This window comes from Cervus elaphus, chromosome X (genome assembly GCF_910594005.1).
Source record: "Cervus elaphus chromosome X, mCerEla1.1, whole genome shotgun sequence".
NCBI lineage: Eukaryota > Metazoa > Chordata > Mammalia > Artiodactyla > Cervidae > Cervus > Cervus elaphus.
This window is the reverse complement of record NC_057848.1, coordinates 17,635,082-17,652,185: the sequence shown is the minus strand read 5'-3', so window position 1 is coordinate 17,652,185 and position 17,104 is coordinate 17,635,082.

The window sequence follows — 17,104 nt, the reverse complement described above, 5'->3', positions numbered from 1 at the left end:
GTCCACGGAGCTCTTTGTGTTGCTACAGTGACCTCAGGATCCCTCTAGCCTTGAAACAGTGTTCATGGGGTTTCTCTGGAGTGCCATCAAGGAAATCAAGGCTCCTTTCATGTGTGATGTGCAACACGGAATTGCTCTGCCCGCAGTGCAGGGGAATCGGGCCTCATCTCGCGACGAGCGGAAAGTCTCATGGTTTTTCTCGAATTGCGCTGGGAACCTAGGGTATATTCTCGAGTTACGACGGGGATGGCCCTTCCACCCACGTGTTTGTTCAGCGAAGGCAGGACTCCTGCCTAGTTGCGAGGGACAACTCGGGATTCTCCTCGAGGCTTGGAAGGGCAATTCGGACGCCTCTCCAGCTGAGGCGGGAGACCAAGGGTCCCTTTCCACGTGCCACAGGAATCCTGGTACTCCGATCAAGTTTCACGAGGAGTCAGGCATCGTCTCCTTTGGAGGCACTGATCTCCGCGTACCTCTGGAGTTTTCAAAGTATGTGAGGCCTCCGGTCGCGATGAGGTGGGGAACTAGGTCTTTCTCTGCGGTCTCCACAGGGGATTCAAACATCCTTTCGTCCTGGGAGATGCAAGACGAGCCTGCATTCAAGTCACTGCAGGGATATCCGGCCTTATTTCGAGGCAGGGCATAGTGGTGTCTATTAAACTGGAGGCTGCATACTCAGGGTCCCTCTCACATACCTAGGGCTGAGAGAAGCCTCCTCTTGAGGTGCTTGTGGTAAGGTGGTATTCCTCTGGAGTCGAAGCCAGGGACTAACCTCTCATCTCGAGTTGATTTTTGGTCCACGGAGCTCTTTCGTGTTGCTACAGTGACCTCAGGATCGCTCTATCCTTGAAACAGTGTTCTTGGGGTTTCACTGGAGTGCCATCAAGGAAATCAAGGCTCCTTTCATGTTTGATGTGCAACACGGAATTGCTCTGCACGCAGTGCAGGGGAATTGGGCCTCATCTCGCGGCGAGGGGGAAGTCTCATGGTTTTTCTCGAGTTGCGGCGGGAACCTGGGGTATATTCTCGAGTTACGACGGGGATGGCCCTTCCATCCACGTGTTTGTTCAGCGACGTCAGGACTCCTGCCTAGTTGCGAGGGACAACTCGGGATTCTCCTCGAGGGTTGGCAGGGCAATTGGCACGCCTCTCCAGCTGAGGCGGGAGACCAAGGGTCCCTTTCCACGTGCCACAGGAATCCTGGGACTCCTATCAAGTTTCACGAGGAGTCAGGCATCGTCTTCCTTAGAGGCCCTGATCTCTGCGTACCTCTGGAGTTATCAAAGGATGCGAGGCCTCCGGTCGCGATGAGGTGGGGAACTAGGTCTTTCTCTGTGGTCTCCACAGGGGATTCAGACATCCTTTCATCTTGGGAGATGCAAGACGAGCCTGCATTCAAGTCACTGCAGGGATTTCCAGCGTTATTTCCCGTCAGGGCATCGCAGAGTCCATTCCACTTGAGGCCGCAAAATCAGGGTCCCTCTCACATAGCTAGAGCTGAGAGAAGCCTCCTCTTGAGGTGCTTGTGGTAAGGTGGTATTCCTCTGGAGTCGAAGCCAGGGACTAACCTCTCATCTCGAGTGGATTTTTGGTACACGGAGTTCTTTCGTGTTACTACAGTAACCTCAGGATACCTCTAGCCTTGAAGCAGTGTTCTTGGGGTTTCTCTGGAGTGCCATCAAGAAAATCAAGGCTCCTTTCATGTGTGATGTGCAACACGGAATTGCTCTGCACGCAGTGCAGGGGAATCGGGCCTCATCTCGCGGCGAGGGGGAAGTCTCATGGTTTTTCTAGAGTTGCGGCGGGAACCTGGGGTATATTCTCGAGTTACGACGGGGATGGCCCTTCCACCCACGTGTTTGTTCAGCGACGGCAGGACTCCTGCCTAGTTGCGAGGGACAACTCGGGATTCTCCTCGAGGGTTGGCAGGTCAATTGGGACGCCTCTCCAGCTGAGGCGGGAGACCAAGGGTCCCTTTCCACGTGCCACAGGAATCCTGGGACTCCTATCAAATTTCACGAGGAGTCAGGCATCGTCTCCTTTGTAGTCACTAATCTCCGCGTACCTCTGGCGTTTTCAAAGGATGTGAGGCCTCCGGTCGCGATGAGGTGGGGAACTAGGTCTTTCTCTGTGGTCTCCACCGGGGATTCAGACATCCTTTCGTCTTGGGAGATGCAAGACGAGCCTGCATTCAAGTCACTGCAGGGATATCCGGCCTTATTTCGAGTCAGGGCATCGGCGTGTCCATTCCACTTGATGCCGCAAACTCAGGGTCCCTCTCACATACCTAGAGCTGAGAGAAGCCTCCTCTTGAGGTGCTTGTGGTAAGGTGGTATTCCTCTGGAGGCGAAGCCAGGGACTAACCTCTCATCTCGAGTTGATTTTTGGTCCACGGAGCTCTTTCGTGGGGCTACAGTGACCTCTGGATCCCTCTAGCCTTGAAACAGTGTTCTTGGGGTTTCTCTGGAGTGCCATCAAGGAAATCAAGGCTCCTTTCATGTGTGATGTGCAACACGGAATTGCTCTGCACGCAGTGCAGGGGAATCGGGCCTCATCTCGCGGCGAGCGGGAAGTCTCATGGTTTTTCTCGAGTTGCGGTGGGAACCTGGGCTATATTATCGAGTTACGATGGGGATGGCCCTTCCACCCACGTGTTTGTTCAGCGACGTCAGGACTCCTGCCTAGTTGCGAGGGACAACTCGGGAATCTCCTCGAGGCTTGGCAGGGCAATTGGGACGCCTCTCCAGCTGAGGCGGGAGACCAAGGGTCCCTTTCCACGTGCCACAGGAATCCTGGGACTCCTATCAAGTTTGACGAGGAGTCAGGCATTGGCTCCTTTGGAGGCACTGATCTCCGCGTACCTCTGGAGTTTTCAAAGGATGTGAGGCCTCCGGTCGCGATGAGGTGGGGAACTAGGTCTTTCTCTGTGGTCTCCACAGGGGATTCAGACATCCTTTCGCCTTGGGAGATGCAAGACGAGCCTGCATTCAAGTCACTGCAGGGATATCCGGCCTTATTTCGAGTCAGGGCATCGTGGTGTCTATTCAACTGGAGGCTGCATACTCAGGGTCCCTGTCACATACCTAGAGCTGAGAGAAGCCTCCTCTTGAGGTGCTTGTGGTAAGGTGGTATTCCTCTGGAGTCGAAGCCAGGGACTAACCTCTCATCTCGAGTTGATATTTGGTCCACGGAGCTCTTTCGTGTTGCTACAGTGACCTCAGGATCGCTCTAGCCTTGAAGCAGTGTTCTTGGGGTTTCTCTGGAGTGCCATCAAGAAAATCAAGGCTCCTTTCATGTGTGATGTGCAACACGGAATTGCTCTGCATGCAGTGCTGGGGAATCGGGCCTCATATCGCGGCGAGGGGAAAGTCTCATGGTTTTTCTCGAGTTGCGGCGGGAACCTGGGGTATATTCTCGAGTTACGACGGGGATGGCCCTTCCACCCACGTGTTTGTTCAGCGACGTCAGGACTCCTGCCTAGTTGCGAGGGACAACTCGGGATTCTCCTCGAGGCTTGGCAGGGCAATTGGGATGCCTCTCCAGCTGAGGCGGGAGACTGAGGGTCCCTTTCCACCTGCCACAGGAATCCTGGGACTCCTATCAAGTATCACGAGGAGTCAGGCATCCTCTCCTTTGGCGGCACTGATCTCCGCGTACCTCTGGAGTTTTCAAAGGATGTGAGGCCTCCGGTCGCGATGAGGTGGGGAACTAGGTGTTTCTCTGTGGTCTCCACAGGGGATTCAGACATCCTTTCATCTTGGGAGATGCAAGACGAGCCTGCATTCAAGTCACTACAGGGATTTCCGGCGTTATTTCCCGTCAGGGCATCGCAGAGTCCATTCCACTTGAGGCCGCAAAATCAGGGTCCCTCTCACAGAGCTAGAGCTGAGAGAAGCCTCCTCTTGAGGTGCTTGTGGTAAGGTGGTATTCCTCTGGAGTCGAAGCCAGGGACTAACCTCTCATCTCGAGTGGATTTTTGGTCCACGGAGTTCTTTCGTCTTGCTACAGTAACGTCAGGATCCCTCTAGCCTTGAAGCAGTGTTCTTGGGGTTTCTCTGGAGTGCCATCAAGGAAATCAAGGCTCCTTTCATGTGTGATGTGCAACACGGAATTGCTCTGCACGCAGTGCAGGGGAATCGGGCCTCATCTCGCGGCGAGGGGGAAGTCTCATGGTTTTTCTCGAGTTGCGGCGGGAACCTGGGCTATATTATCGAGTTACGATGGGGATGGCCCTTCCACCCACGTGTTTGTTCAGCGACGTCAGGACTCCTGCCTCGTTGCGAGGGACAACTCGGGATTCTCCTCGAGGCTTGGCAGGGCAGTTGGGACGCCTCTCCAGCTGAGGCGGGAGACCAAGGGTCCCTTTCCATGTGCCACAGGAATCCTGGGACTCCTATCAAGTTTCACAAGGAGTCAGCCATCGTCTCATTTGGAGGCACTGATCTCCGCGTACCTCTGTAGTTTTCAAAGGATGTGAGGCCCCCGATCGTTATGAGGTGGGGAACTAGGTCTTTTTCTATGGTCTGCACAGGGGATTCAGACATCCTTTCGTCTTGGGAGATGCAAGACGAGCCTGCATTCAAGTCACTGCAGGGATATCCGGCCTTATTTCGAGTCAGGGCATCGCGGTGTCCATTGCACTTGAGGCTGCAAACTCAGGGTCCCTCTCACATAGCTAGAGCTGAGAGAAGCCTCCTCTTGAGGTGCTTGTGGTAAGGTGGTATTCCTCTGGAGTCGAAGCCAGGGACTAACCTCTCATCTCGAGTTGATTTTTGGTCCACGGAGCTCTTTGTGTTGCTACAGTGACCTCAGGATCCCTCTAGCCTTGAAACAGTGTTCATGGGGTTTCTCTGGAGTGCCATCAAGGAAATCAAGGCTCCTTTCATGTGTGATGTGCAACACGGAATTGCTCTGCCCGCAGTGCAGGGGAATCGGGCCTCATCTCGCGACGAGGGGGAAGTCTCATGGTTTTCTCGAATTGCGCTGGGAACCTGGGGTATATTCTCGAGTTACGACGGGGATGTCCCTTCCACCCACGTGTTTGTTCAGCGACGGCAGGACTCCTGCCTAGTTGCGAGGGACAACTCGGGATTCTCCTCGAGGCTTGGCAGGGCAATTGGTACGCCTCTCCAGCTGAGGCGGGAGACCAAGGGTCCCTTTCCACGTGCCACAGGAATCCTGGTACTCCGATCAAGTTTCACGAGGAGTCAGGCATCGTCTCCTTTGGAGGCACTGATCTCCGCGTACCTCTGGAGTTTTCAAAGTATGTGAGGCCTCCGGTCGCGATGAGGTGGGGAACTAGGTCTTTCTCTGCGGTCTCCACAGGGGATTCAAACATCCTTTCGTCCTGGGAGATGCAAGACGAGCCTGCATTCAAGTCACTGCAGGGATATCCGGCCTTATTTCGAGGCAGGGCATAGTGGTGTCTATTAAACTGGAGGCTGCATACTCAGGGTCCCTCTCACATACCTAGGGCTGAGAGAAGCCTCCTCTTGATGTGCTTGTGGTAAGGTGGTATTCCTCTGGAGTCGAAGCCAGGGACTAACTTCTCATCTCGAGTTGATTTTTGGTCCACGGAGCTCTTTCGTGTTGCTACAGTGACCTCAGGATCGCTCTATCCTTGAAACAGTGTTCTTGGGGTTTCACTGGAGTGCCATCAAGGAAATCAAGGCTCCTTTCATGTTTGATGTGCAACACGGAATTGCTCTGCACGCAGTGCAGGGGAATTGGGCCTCATCTCGCGGCGAGGGGGAAGTCTCATGGTTTTTCTCGAGTTGCGGCGGGAACCTGGGGTATATTCTCGAGTTACGACGGGGATGGCCCTTCCATCCACGTGTTTGTTCAGCGACGTCAGGACTCCTGCCTAGTTGCGAGGGACAACTCGGGATTCTCCTCGAGGGTTGGCAGGGCAATTGGCACGCCTCTCCAGCTGAGGCGGGAGACCAAGGGTCCCTTTCCACGTGCCACAGGAATCCTGGGACTCCTATCAAGTTTCACGAGGAGTCAGGCATCGTCTTCCTTAGAGGCCCTGATCTCTGCGTACCTCTGGAGTTATCAAAGGATGCGAGGCCTCCGGTCGCGATGAGGTGGGGAACTAGGTCTTTCTCTGTGGTCTCCACAGGGGATTCAGACATCCTTTCATCTTGGGAGATGCAAGACGAGCCTGCATTCAAGTCACTGCAGGGATATCCGGCCTTATTTCGAGTCAGGGCATCGGCGTGTCCATTCCACTTGATGCCGCAAACTCAGGGTCCCTCTCACATACCTAGAGCTGAGAGAAGCCTCCTCTTGAGGTGCTTGTGGTAAGGTGGTATTCCTCTGGAGGCGAAGCCAGGGACTAACCTCTCATCTCGAGTTGATTTTTGGTCCACGGAGCTCTTTCGTGTGGCTACAGTGACCTCTGGATCCCTCTAGCCTTGAAACAGTGTTCTTGGGGTTTCTCTGGAGTGCCATCAAGGAAATCAAGGCTCCTTTCATGTGTGATGTGCAACACGGAATTGCTCTGCACGCAGTGCAGGGGAATCGGGCCTCATCTCGCGGCGAGCGGGAAGTCTCATGGTTTTTCTCGAGTTGCGGTGGGAACCTGGGCTATATTATCGAGTTACGATGGGGATGGCCCTTCCACCCACGTGTTTGTTCAGCGACGTCAGGACTCCTGCCTAGTTGCGAGGGACAACTCGGGAATCTCCTCGAGGCTTGGCAGGGCAATTGGGACGCCTCTCCAGCTGAGGCGGGAGACCAAGGGTCCCTTTCCACGTGCCACAGGAATCCTGGGACTCCTATCAAGTTTGACGAGGAGTCAGGCATTGGCTCCTTTGGAGGCACTGATCTCCGCGTACCTCTGGAGTTTTCAAAGGATGTGAGGCCTCCGGTCGCGATGAGGTGGGGAACTAGGTCTTTCTCTGTGGTCTCCACAGGGGATTCAGACATCCTTTCGCCTTGGGAGATGCAAGACGAGCCTGCATTCAAGTCACTGCAGGGATATCCGGCCTTATTTCGAGTCAGGGCATCGTGGTGTCTATTCAACTGGAGGCTGCATACTCAGGGTCCCTCTCACATACCTAGAGCTGAGAGAAGCCTCCTCTTGAGGTGCTTGTGGTAAGGTGGTATTCCTCTGGAGTCGAAGCCAGGGACTAACCTCTCATCTCGAGTTGATATTTGGTCCACGTAGCTCTTTCGTGTTGCTACAGTGACCTCAGGATCGCTCTAGCCTTGAAGCAGTGTTCTTGGGGTTTCTCTGGAGTGCCATCAAGAAAATCAAGGCTCCTTTCATGTGTGATGTGCAACACGGAATTGCTCTGCATGCAGTGCTGGGGAATCGGGCCTCATATCGCGGCGAGGGGAAAGTCTCATGGTTTTTCTCGAGTTGCGGCGGGAACCTGGGGTATATTCTCGAGTTACGACGGGGATGGCCCTTCCACCCACGTGTTTGTTCAGCGACGTCAGGACTCCTGCCTAGTTGCGAGGGACAACTCGGGATTCTCCTCGAGGCTTGGCAGGGCAATTGGGATGCCTCTCCAGCTGAGGCGGGAGACTGAGGGTCCCTTTCCACCTGCCACAGGAATCCTGGGACTCCTATCAAGTATCACGAGGAGTCAGGCATCCTCTAGTTTGGCGGCACTGATCTCCGCGTACCTCTGGAGTTTTCAAAGGATGTGAGGCCTCCGGTCGCGATGAGGTGGGGAACTAGGTGTTTCTCTGTGGTCTCCACAGGGGATTCAGACATCCTTTCATCTTGGGAGATGCAAGACGAGCCTGCATTCAAGTCACTACAGGGATTTCCAGCGTTATTTCCCGTCAGGGCATCGCAGAGTCCATTCCACTTGAGGCCGCAAAATCAGGGTCCCTCTCACAGAGCTAGAGCTGAGAGAAGCCTCCTCTTGAGGTGCTTGTGGTAAGGTGGTATTCCTCTGGAGTCGAAGCCAGGGACTAACCTCTCATCTCGAGTGGATTTTTGGTTCACGGAGTTCTTTCGTCTTGCTACAGTGACCTCAGGATCCCTCTAGCCTTGAAGCAGTGTTCTTGGGGTTTCTCTGGAGTGCCATCAAGGAAATCAAGGCTCCTTTCATGTGTGATGTGCAACACGGAATTGCTCTGTACGCAGTGCAGGGGAATCGGGTCTCATCTTGCGGCGAGGGGGAAGTCTCATGGTTTTTCTCGAGTTGCGGCGGGAACCTGGGGTATATTCTCGAGTTACGACGGGGATGGCCCTTCCACCCACGTGTTTGTTCAGCGACGTCAGGACTCCTGCCTAGTTGCGAGGGACAACTCGGGATTCTCCTCGAGGCTTGGCAGGGCAATTGGGACGCCTCTCCAGCTGAGGCGGGAGACCAAGGGTCCCTTTCCACGTGCCACAGGAATCCTGGTACTCCGATCAAGTTTCACGAGGAGTCAGGCATCGTCTCCTTTGGAGGCACTGATCTCCGCGTACCTCTGGAGTTTTCAAAGTATGTGAGGCCTCCGGTCGCGATGAGGTGGGGAACTAGGTCTTTCTCTGCGGTCTCCACAGGGGATTCAAACATCCTTTCGTCCTGGGAGATGCAAGACGAGCCTGCATTCAAGTCACTGCAGGGATATCCGGCCTTATTTCGAGGCAGGGCATAGTGGTGTCTATTAAACTGGAGGCTGCATACTCAGGGTCCCTCTCACATACCTAGGGCTGAGAGAAGCCTCCTGTTGATGTGCTTGTGGTAAGGTGGTATTCCTCTGGAGTCGAAGCCAGGGACTAACCTCTCATCTCGAGTTGATTTTTGGTCCACGGAGCTCTTTCGTGTTGCTACAGTGACCTCAGGATCGCTCTATCCTTGAAACAGTGTTCTTGGGGTTTCACTGGAGTGCCATCAAGGAAATCAAGGCTCCTTTCATGTTTGATGTGCAACACGGAATTGCTCTGCACGCAGTGCAGGGGAATTGGGCCTCATCTCGCGGCGAGGGGGAAGTCTCATGGTTTTTCTCGAGTTGCGGCGGGAACCTGGGGTATATTCTCGAGTTACGACGGGGATGGCCCTTCCATCCACGTGTTTGTTCAGCGACGTCAGGACTCCTGCCTAGTTGCGAGGGACAACTCGGGATTCTCCTCGAGGGTTGGCAGGGCAATTGGCACGCCTCTCCAGCTGAGGCGGGAGACCAAGGGTCCCTTTCCACGTGCCACAGGAATCCTGGGACTCCTATCAAGTTTCACGAGGAGTCAGGCATCGTCTTCCTTAGAGGCCCTGATCTCTGCGTACCTCTGGAGTTATCAAAGGATGCGAGGCCTCCGGTCGCGATGAGGTGGGGAACTAGGTCTTTCTCTGTGGTCTCCACAGGGGATTCAGACATCCTTTCATCTTGGGAGATGCAAGACGAGCCTGCATTCAAGTCACTGCAGGGATATCCGGCCTTATTTCGAGTCAGGGCATCGGCGTGTCCATTCCACTTGATGCCGCAAACTCAGGGTCCCTCTCACATACCTAGAGCTGAGAGAAGCCTCCTCTTGAGGTGCTTGTGGTAAGGTGGTATTCCTCTGGAGGCGAAGCCAGGGACTAACCTCTCATCTCGAGTTGATTTTTGGTCCACGGAGCTCTTTCGTGTGGCTACAGTGACCTCTGGATCCCTCTAGCCTTGAAACAGTGTTCTTGGGGTTTCTCTGGAGTGCCATCAAGGAAATCAAGGCTCCTTTCATGTGTGATGTGCAACACGGAATTGCTCTGCACGCAGTGCAGGGGAATCGGGCCTCATCTCGCGGCGAGCGGGAAGTCTCATGGTTTTTCTCGAGTTGCGGTGGGAACCTGGGCTATATTATCGAGTTACGATGGGGATGGCCCTTCCACCCACGTGTTTGTTCAGCGACGTCAGGACTCCTGCCTAGTTGCGAGGGACAACTCGGGAATCTCCTCGAGGCTTGGCAGGGCAATTGGGACGCCTCTCCAGCTGAGGCGGGAGACCAAGGGTCCCTTTCCACGTGCCACAGGAATCCTGGGACTCCTATCAAGTTTCACGAGGAGTCAGGCATTGGCTCCTTTGGAGGCACTGATCTCCGCGTACCTCTGGAGTTTTCAAAGGATGTGAGGCCTCCGGTCGCGATGAGGTGGGGAACTAGGTCTTTCTCTGTGGTCTCCACAGGGGATTCAGACATCCTTTCGCCTTGGGAGATGCAAGACGAGCCTGCATTCAAGTCACTGCAGGGATATCCGGCCTTATTTCGAGTCAGGGCATCGTGGTGTCTATTCAACTGGAGGCTGCATACTCAGGGTCCCTCTCACATACCTAGAGCTGAGAGAAGCCTCCTCTTGAGGTGCTTGTGGTAAGGTGGTATTCCTCTGGAGTCGAAGCCAGGGACTAACCTCTCATCTCGAGTTGATATTTGGTCCACGTAGCTCTTTCGTGTTGCTACAGTGACCTCAGGATCGCTCTAGCCTTGAAGCAGTGTTCTTGGGGTTTCTCTGGAGTGCCATCAAGAAAATCAAGGCTCCTTTCATGTGTGATGTGCAACACGGAATTGCTCTGCATGCAGTGCTGGGGAATCGGGCCTCATATCGCGGCGAGGGGAAAGTCTCATGGTTTTTCTCGAGTTGCGGCGGGAACCTGGGGTATATTCTCGAGTTACGACGGGGATGGCCCTTCCACCCACGTGTTTGTTCAGCGACGTCAGGACTCCTGCCTAGTTGCGAGGGACAACTCGGGATTCTCCTCGAGGCTTGGCAGGGCAATTGGGATGCCTCTCCAGCTGAGGCGGGAGACTGAGGGTCCCTTTCCACCTGCCACAGGAATCCTGGGACTCCTATCAAGTATCACGAGGAGTCAGGCATCCTCTAGTTTGGCGGCACTGATCTCCGCGTACCTCTGGAGTTTTCAAAGGATGTGAGGCCTCCGGTCGCGATGAGGTGGGGAACTAGGTGTTTCTCTGTGGTCTCCACAGGGGATTCAGACATCCTTTCATCTTGGGAGATGCAAGACGAGCCTGCATTCAAGTCACTACAGGGATTTCCGGCGTTATTTCCCGTCAGGGCATCGCAGAGTCCATTCCACTTGAGGCCGCAAAATCAGGGTCCCTCTCACAGAGCTAGAGCTGAGAGAAGCCTCCTCTTGAGGTGCTTGTGGTAAGGTGGTATTCCTCTGGAGTCGAAGCCAGGGACTAACCTCTCATCTCGAGTGGATTTTTGGTTCACGGAGTTCTTTCGTCTTGCTACAGTGACCTCAGGATCCCTCTAGCCTTGAAGCAGTGTTCTTGGGCTTTCTCTGGAGTGCCATCAAGGAAATCAAGGCTCCTTTCATGTGTGATGTGCAACACGGAATTGCTCTGTACGCAGTGCAGGGGAATCGGGTCTCATCTTGCGGCGAGGGGGAAGTCTCATGGTTTTTCTCGAGTTGCGGCGGGAACCTGGGGTATATTCTCGAGTTACGACGGGGATGGCCCTTCCACCCACGTGTTTGTTCAGCGACGTCAGGACTCCTGCCTAGTTGCGAGGGACAACTCGGGATTCTCCTCGAGGCTTGGCAGGGCAATTGGGACGCCTCTCCAGCTGAGGCGGGAGACCAAGGGTCCCTTTCCACGTGCCACAGGAATCCTGGGACTCCTATCAATTTTCAAGAGGAGTAAGGCATCGTCTTCTTTGGAGGCACTGATCTCCGCGTACCTCTGGAGCTTTCAAAGGACGTGAGGCCTCCGGTCGCGATGAGGTGGGGAACTAGGTCTTTCTCTTTGGTCTCCACAGGGGATTCAGACATCCTTTCGTCTTGGAAGATGCAAGACGAGCCTGCATTCAAGTCACTGCAGGGATATCCGGCCTTATTTCTGTTCAGGGCATCACAGTGTCCATTCCACTTGAGGCCGCAAACTCAGGGTCCCTCTCACATAGCTAGAGCTGAGAGAAGCCTCCTCTTGAGGTGCTTGTGGTAAGGTGGTATTCCTCTGGAGTCGAAGCCAGGGACTAACCTCTCATCTCGAGTTGATGCTTGGTCCACGGAGCTCTTTCGTGTTGCTACAGTGACCTCAGGATCCCTCTAGCCTTGAAACAGTGTTCTTGGGGTTTCTCTGGAGTGCCATCAAGGAAATCAAGGCTCCTTTCATGTGTGATGTGCAACACGGAATTGCTCTGCACGCAGTGCAGGGGAATCGGGCCTCATCTCGCGGCGAGGGGGAAGTCTCATGGTTTTTCTCGAGTTGCGGCGGGAACCTGGTGTATATTCTCGAGTTACAACGGGAATGGATCTTCCACCCACGTGTTTGTTCAGCGACGGCAGGACTCCTGCCTAGTTGCGAGGGACAACTCGGGATTCTCCTCGAGGGTTGGCAGGGCAATTGGGACGCCTCTCCAGCTGAGGCGGGAGACCAAGGGTCCCTTTCCACGTGCCACAGGAATCCTGGGACTCCTATCAAGTTTCAGGAGTTGTCAGGCATCGTCTCCTTTGGAGGCCCTGATCTCCGCGTACCTCTGGAGTTTTCAAAGGATGTGAGGCCTCCGGTCGCGATGAGGTGGGAAACTAGGTCTTTCTCTGTGGTCTCCACAGGGGATTCAGACATCCTTTCGCCTTGGGAGATGCAAGACGAGCCTGCATTCAACTCACTGCAGGGATATCCGGCCTTATTTCGAGTCAGGGCATCGTGGTGTCTATTCAACTGGAGGCTGCATACTCAGGGTCCCTCTCACATACCTAGAGCTGAGAGAAGCCTCCTCTTGAGGTGCTTGTGGTAAGGTGGTATTCCTCTGGAGTCGAAGCCAGGGACTAACCTCTCATCTCGAGTTGATTTTTGGTCCACGGAGCTCTTTCGTGTTGCTACAGTGACCTCAGGATCGCTCTAGCCTTGAAGCAGTGTTCTTGGGGTTTCTCTGGAGTGCCATCAAGAAAATCAAGGCTCCTTTCAGGTGTGATGTGCAACACGGAATTGCTCTGCATGCAGTGCTGGGGAATCGGGCCTCATATCGCGGCGAGGGGGAAGTCTCATGGTTTTTCTCGAGTTGCGGCGGGAACCTGGGGTATATTCTCGAGTTACGACGGGGATGGCCCTTCCACCCACGTGTTTGTTCAGCGACGTCAGAACTCCTGCCTAGTTGCGAGGGACAGCTCGGGATTCTCCTCGAGGCTTGGCAGGGCAATTGGGATGCCTCTCCAGCTGAGGCGGGAGACTAAGGGTCCCTTTCCACCTGCCACAGGAATCCTGGGACTCCTATCAAGTATCACGAGGAGTCAGGCATCCTCTCCTTTGGCGGCACTGATCTCCGCGTACCTCTGGAGTTTTCAAAGGATGTGAGGCCTCCGGTCGCGATGAGGTGGGGAACTAGGTCTTTCTCTGTGGTCTCCACAGGGGATTCAGACATCCTTTCGTCTTGGGAGATGCAAGACGAGCCTGCATTCAAGTCACTGCAGGGATATCCGGCCTTATTTCGAGTCAGGGCATCGCGGTGTCCATTCCACTTGAGGCCGCAAACTCAGGGTCCCTCTCACATACCTAGAGCTGAGAGAAGCCTCCTCTTGAGGTGCTTGTGGTAATGTGGTATTCCTCTGGAGTCGAAGCCAGGGACTAACCTCTCATCTCGAGTTGATTCTTGGTCCACGGAGCTCTTTCGTGTTGCTACAGTGACCTCAGGATCCCTCTAGCCTTGAAACAGTGTTCTTGGGGTTTCTCTGGAGTGCCATCAAGGAAATCAAGGCTCCTTTCATGTGTGATGTGCAAAACGGAATTGCTCTGCACGCAGTGCAGGGGAATCGGGCCTCATCTCGTGGCGAGGGGAAAGTCTCATGGTTTTTCTCGAGTTGCGGCGGGAACCTGGGGTATATTCTCGAGTTACGACGGGGATGGCCCTTCCACCCACGTGTTTGTTCAGCGATGGCAGGACTTCTGCCTAGTTGTGAGGGACAACTCGGGATTCTCCTCGAGGCTTGGCAGGGCAATTGGGACGCCTCTCCAGCTGAGGCGGGAGACCAAGGGTCCCTTTCCACGTGCCACAGGAATCCTGGGACTCCTATCAAGGTTCACGAGGAGTCAGGCATCGTCTCCTTTGGAGGCACTGATCTCCGCGTACCTCTGGAGTTTTCAAAGGATGTGAGGCCTCCAGTCGCCATGAGGTGGGGAACTAGGTCTTTCTCTGTGGTCTCCACAGGGGATTCAGACATCCTTTCATCTTGGGAGATGCAAGACGAGCCTGCATTCAAGTCACTACAGGGATTTCCACCGTTATTTCCCGTCAGGGCATCGCAGAGTCCATTCCACTTGAGGCCGCAAAATCAGGGTCCCTCTCACATAGCTAGAGCTGAGAGAAGCCTCCTCTTGAGGTGCTTGTGGTAAAGTGGTATTCCTCTGGAGTCGAAGCCAGGGACTAACCTCTCATCTCGAGTGGATTTTTGGTTCACGGAGTTCTTTCGTCTTGCTACAGTAACGTCAGGATCCTTCTAGCCTTGAAGCAGTGTTCTTGGGGTTTCTCTGGAGTGCCATCAAGGAAATCAAGGCTCCTTTCCTGTGTGATGTGCAACACGGCATTACTCTGCACGCAGTGCAGGGGAATCGGGTCTCATCTTGCGGCGAGGGGGAAGTCTCATGGTTTTTCTCGAGTTGCGGCGGGAACCTGGGGTATATTCTCGAGTTACGACGGGGATGGCCCTTCCACCCACGTGTTTGTTCAGCCACGTCAGGACTCCTGCCTAGTTGCGAGGAACAACTCGGGATTCTCCTCGAGGCTTGGCAGGGCAATTGGGACGCCTCTCCAGCTGAGGCGGGAGACCAAGGGTCCCTTTCCACGTGCCACAGGAATCCTGGGACTCCTATCAAGTTTCACGAGGAGTAAGGCATCGTCTCTTTTGGAGGCACTAATCTCCGCGTACCTCTGGCGTTTTCAAAGGATTGAGGCCTCCGGTCGCGATGAGGTGGGGAACTAGGTCTTTCTCTGTGGTCTCCACAGGGGATTCAGACATCCTTTCGTCTTGGGAGATGCAAGACGAGCCAGCATTCAAGTCACTGCAGGAATATCCGGCCTTATTTCGAGTCAGGGCATCGGCGTGTCCATTCCACTTGATGCCGCAAACTCAGGGTCCCTCTCACATACCTAGAGCTGAGAGAAGCCTCTACTTGAGGTGCTTGTGGTAAGGTGGTATTCCTCTGGAGTCGAAGCCAGGGACTAACCTCTCATCTCGAGTGGATTTTTGGTCCGCGGAGCTCTTTCGCGTTGCTACAGTGACCTCAGTGTGCCTCTAGACTTGAAACAGTGTTCTTGGTGTTTCTCTGGAGTGCCATCAAGGAAATCAAGGCTCCTTTCAAGTGTGATGTGCAACTCGGAATTGATCTGCACGCAGTGCAGGGGAATCGGGCCTCATCTCGCGGCGAGGGGGAAGTCTCATGGTTTTTCTCGAGTTGCGGCGGGAACCTGGGGTATATTCTCGAGTTACGACGGGGATGGCCCTTCCACACACGTGTTTGTTCAGCGACGTCAGGACTCCTGCCTAGTTGCGAGGGACAACTCGGGATTCTCCTCGAAGCTTGGCAGGGCAATTGGGACGCCTCTCCAGCTGAGGCGGGAGACCAAGGGTCCCTTTCCATGTGCCACAGAAATCCTGGGACTCCTATCAAGTTTCACGAGGAGTCAGGCATCGTCTCCTTTGGAGGCACTGATCTCCGCGTACCTCTGGAGTTTTCAAAGGATGTGAGGCCTCGGGTCGCCATGAGGTGGGGAACTAGGTCTTTCTCTGTGGTCTCCACAGGGGATTCAGACATCCTTTCGTCTTCGGAGATGCAAGACGAGCCTGCATTCAAGTCACTGCAGGGGTATCCAGCATTGTTTCGAGTCAGGGCATCGCGGTGTCCATTCCACTTGTGGCCACAAACTCAGGGTCCCTCTCACATACCTAGAGCTGAGAGAAGCCTCCTCTTGAGGTGCTTGTGGTAAGGTGGTATTCCTCTGGAGTCGAAGCCAGGGACTAACCTCTCATCTCGAGTTGATTTTTGGTCCACGGAGCTCTTTCGTGTTGCTACAGTGACCTCAGGATCCCTCTAGCCTTGAAACAGTGTTCTTGGGGTTTCTCTGAAGTGCCATCAAGGAAATCAAGGCTCCTTTCATGTGTAATGTGCAACACGGAATTGCTATGCACGCAGTGCAGGGGAATCAGGCCTCATCTCGCGGCGAGGGGGAAGTCTGATGGTTTTTCTCGAGTTGCGGCGGGAACCTGGGGTATATTCTCGAGTTACGACGGGGATGGCCCTTCCACACACGTGTTTGTTCAGCGACGGCAGGACCCCTGCTTAGTTGCGAGGGACAACTCGGGATTCTCCTCGAGGCTTGGCAGGGCAATTGGGACGCCGCTCCAGCTGAGGCGGGAGACCAAGGGTCCCTTTCCACGTGCCACAGGAATCCTGGTACTCCGATCAAGTTTCACGAGGAGTCAGGCATCGTCTCCTTTGGAGGCACTGATCTCCGCGTACCTCTGGAGTTTTCAAAGTATGTGAGGCCTCCGGTCGCGATGAGGTGGGGAACTAGGTCTTTCTCTGCGGTCTCCACAGGGGATTCAAACATCCTTTCGTCCTGGGAGATGCAAGACGAGCCTGCATTCAAGTCACTGCAGGGATATCCGGCCTTATTTCGAGGCAGGGCATAGTGGTGTCTATTAAACTGGAGGCTGCATACTCAGGGTCCCTCTCACATACCTAGGGCTGAGAGAAGCCTCCTCTTGAGGTGCTTGTGGTAAGGTGGTATTCCTCTGGAGTCGAAGCCAGGGACTAACCTCTCATCTCGAGTTGATTTTTGGTCCACGGAGCTCTTTCGTGTTGCTACAGTGACCTCAGGATCGCTCTATCCTTGAAACAGTGTTCTTGGGGTTTCACTGGAGTGCCATCAAGGAAATCAAGGCTCCTTTCATGTTTGATGTGCAACACGGAATTGCTCTGCACGCAGTGCAGGGGAATTGGGCCTCATCTCGCGGCGAGGGGGAAGTCTCATGGTTTTTCTCGAGTTGCGGCGGGAACCTGGGGTATATTCTCGAGTTACGACGGGGATGGCCCTTCCATCCACGTGTTTGTTCAGCGACGTCAGGACTCCTGCCTAGTTGCGAGGGACAACTCGGGATTCTCCTCGAGGGTTGGCAGGGCAATTGGCACGCCTCTCCAGCTGAGGCGGGAGACCAAGGGTCCCTTTCCACG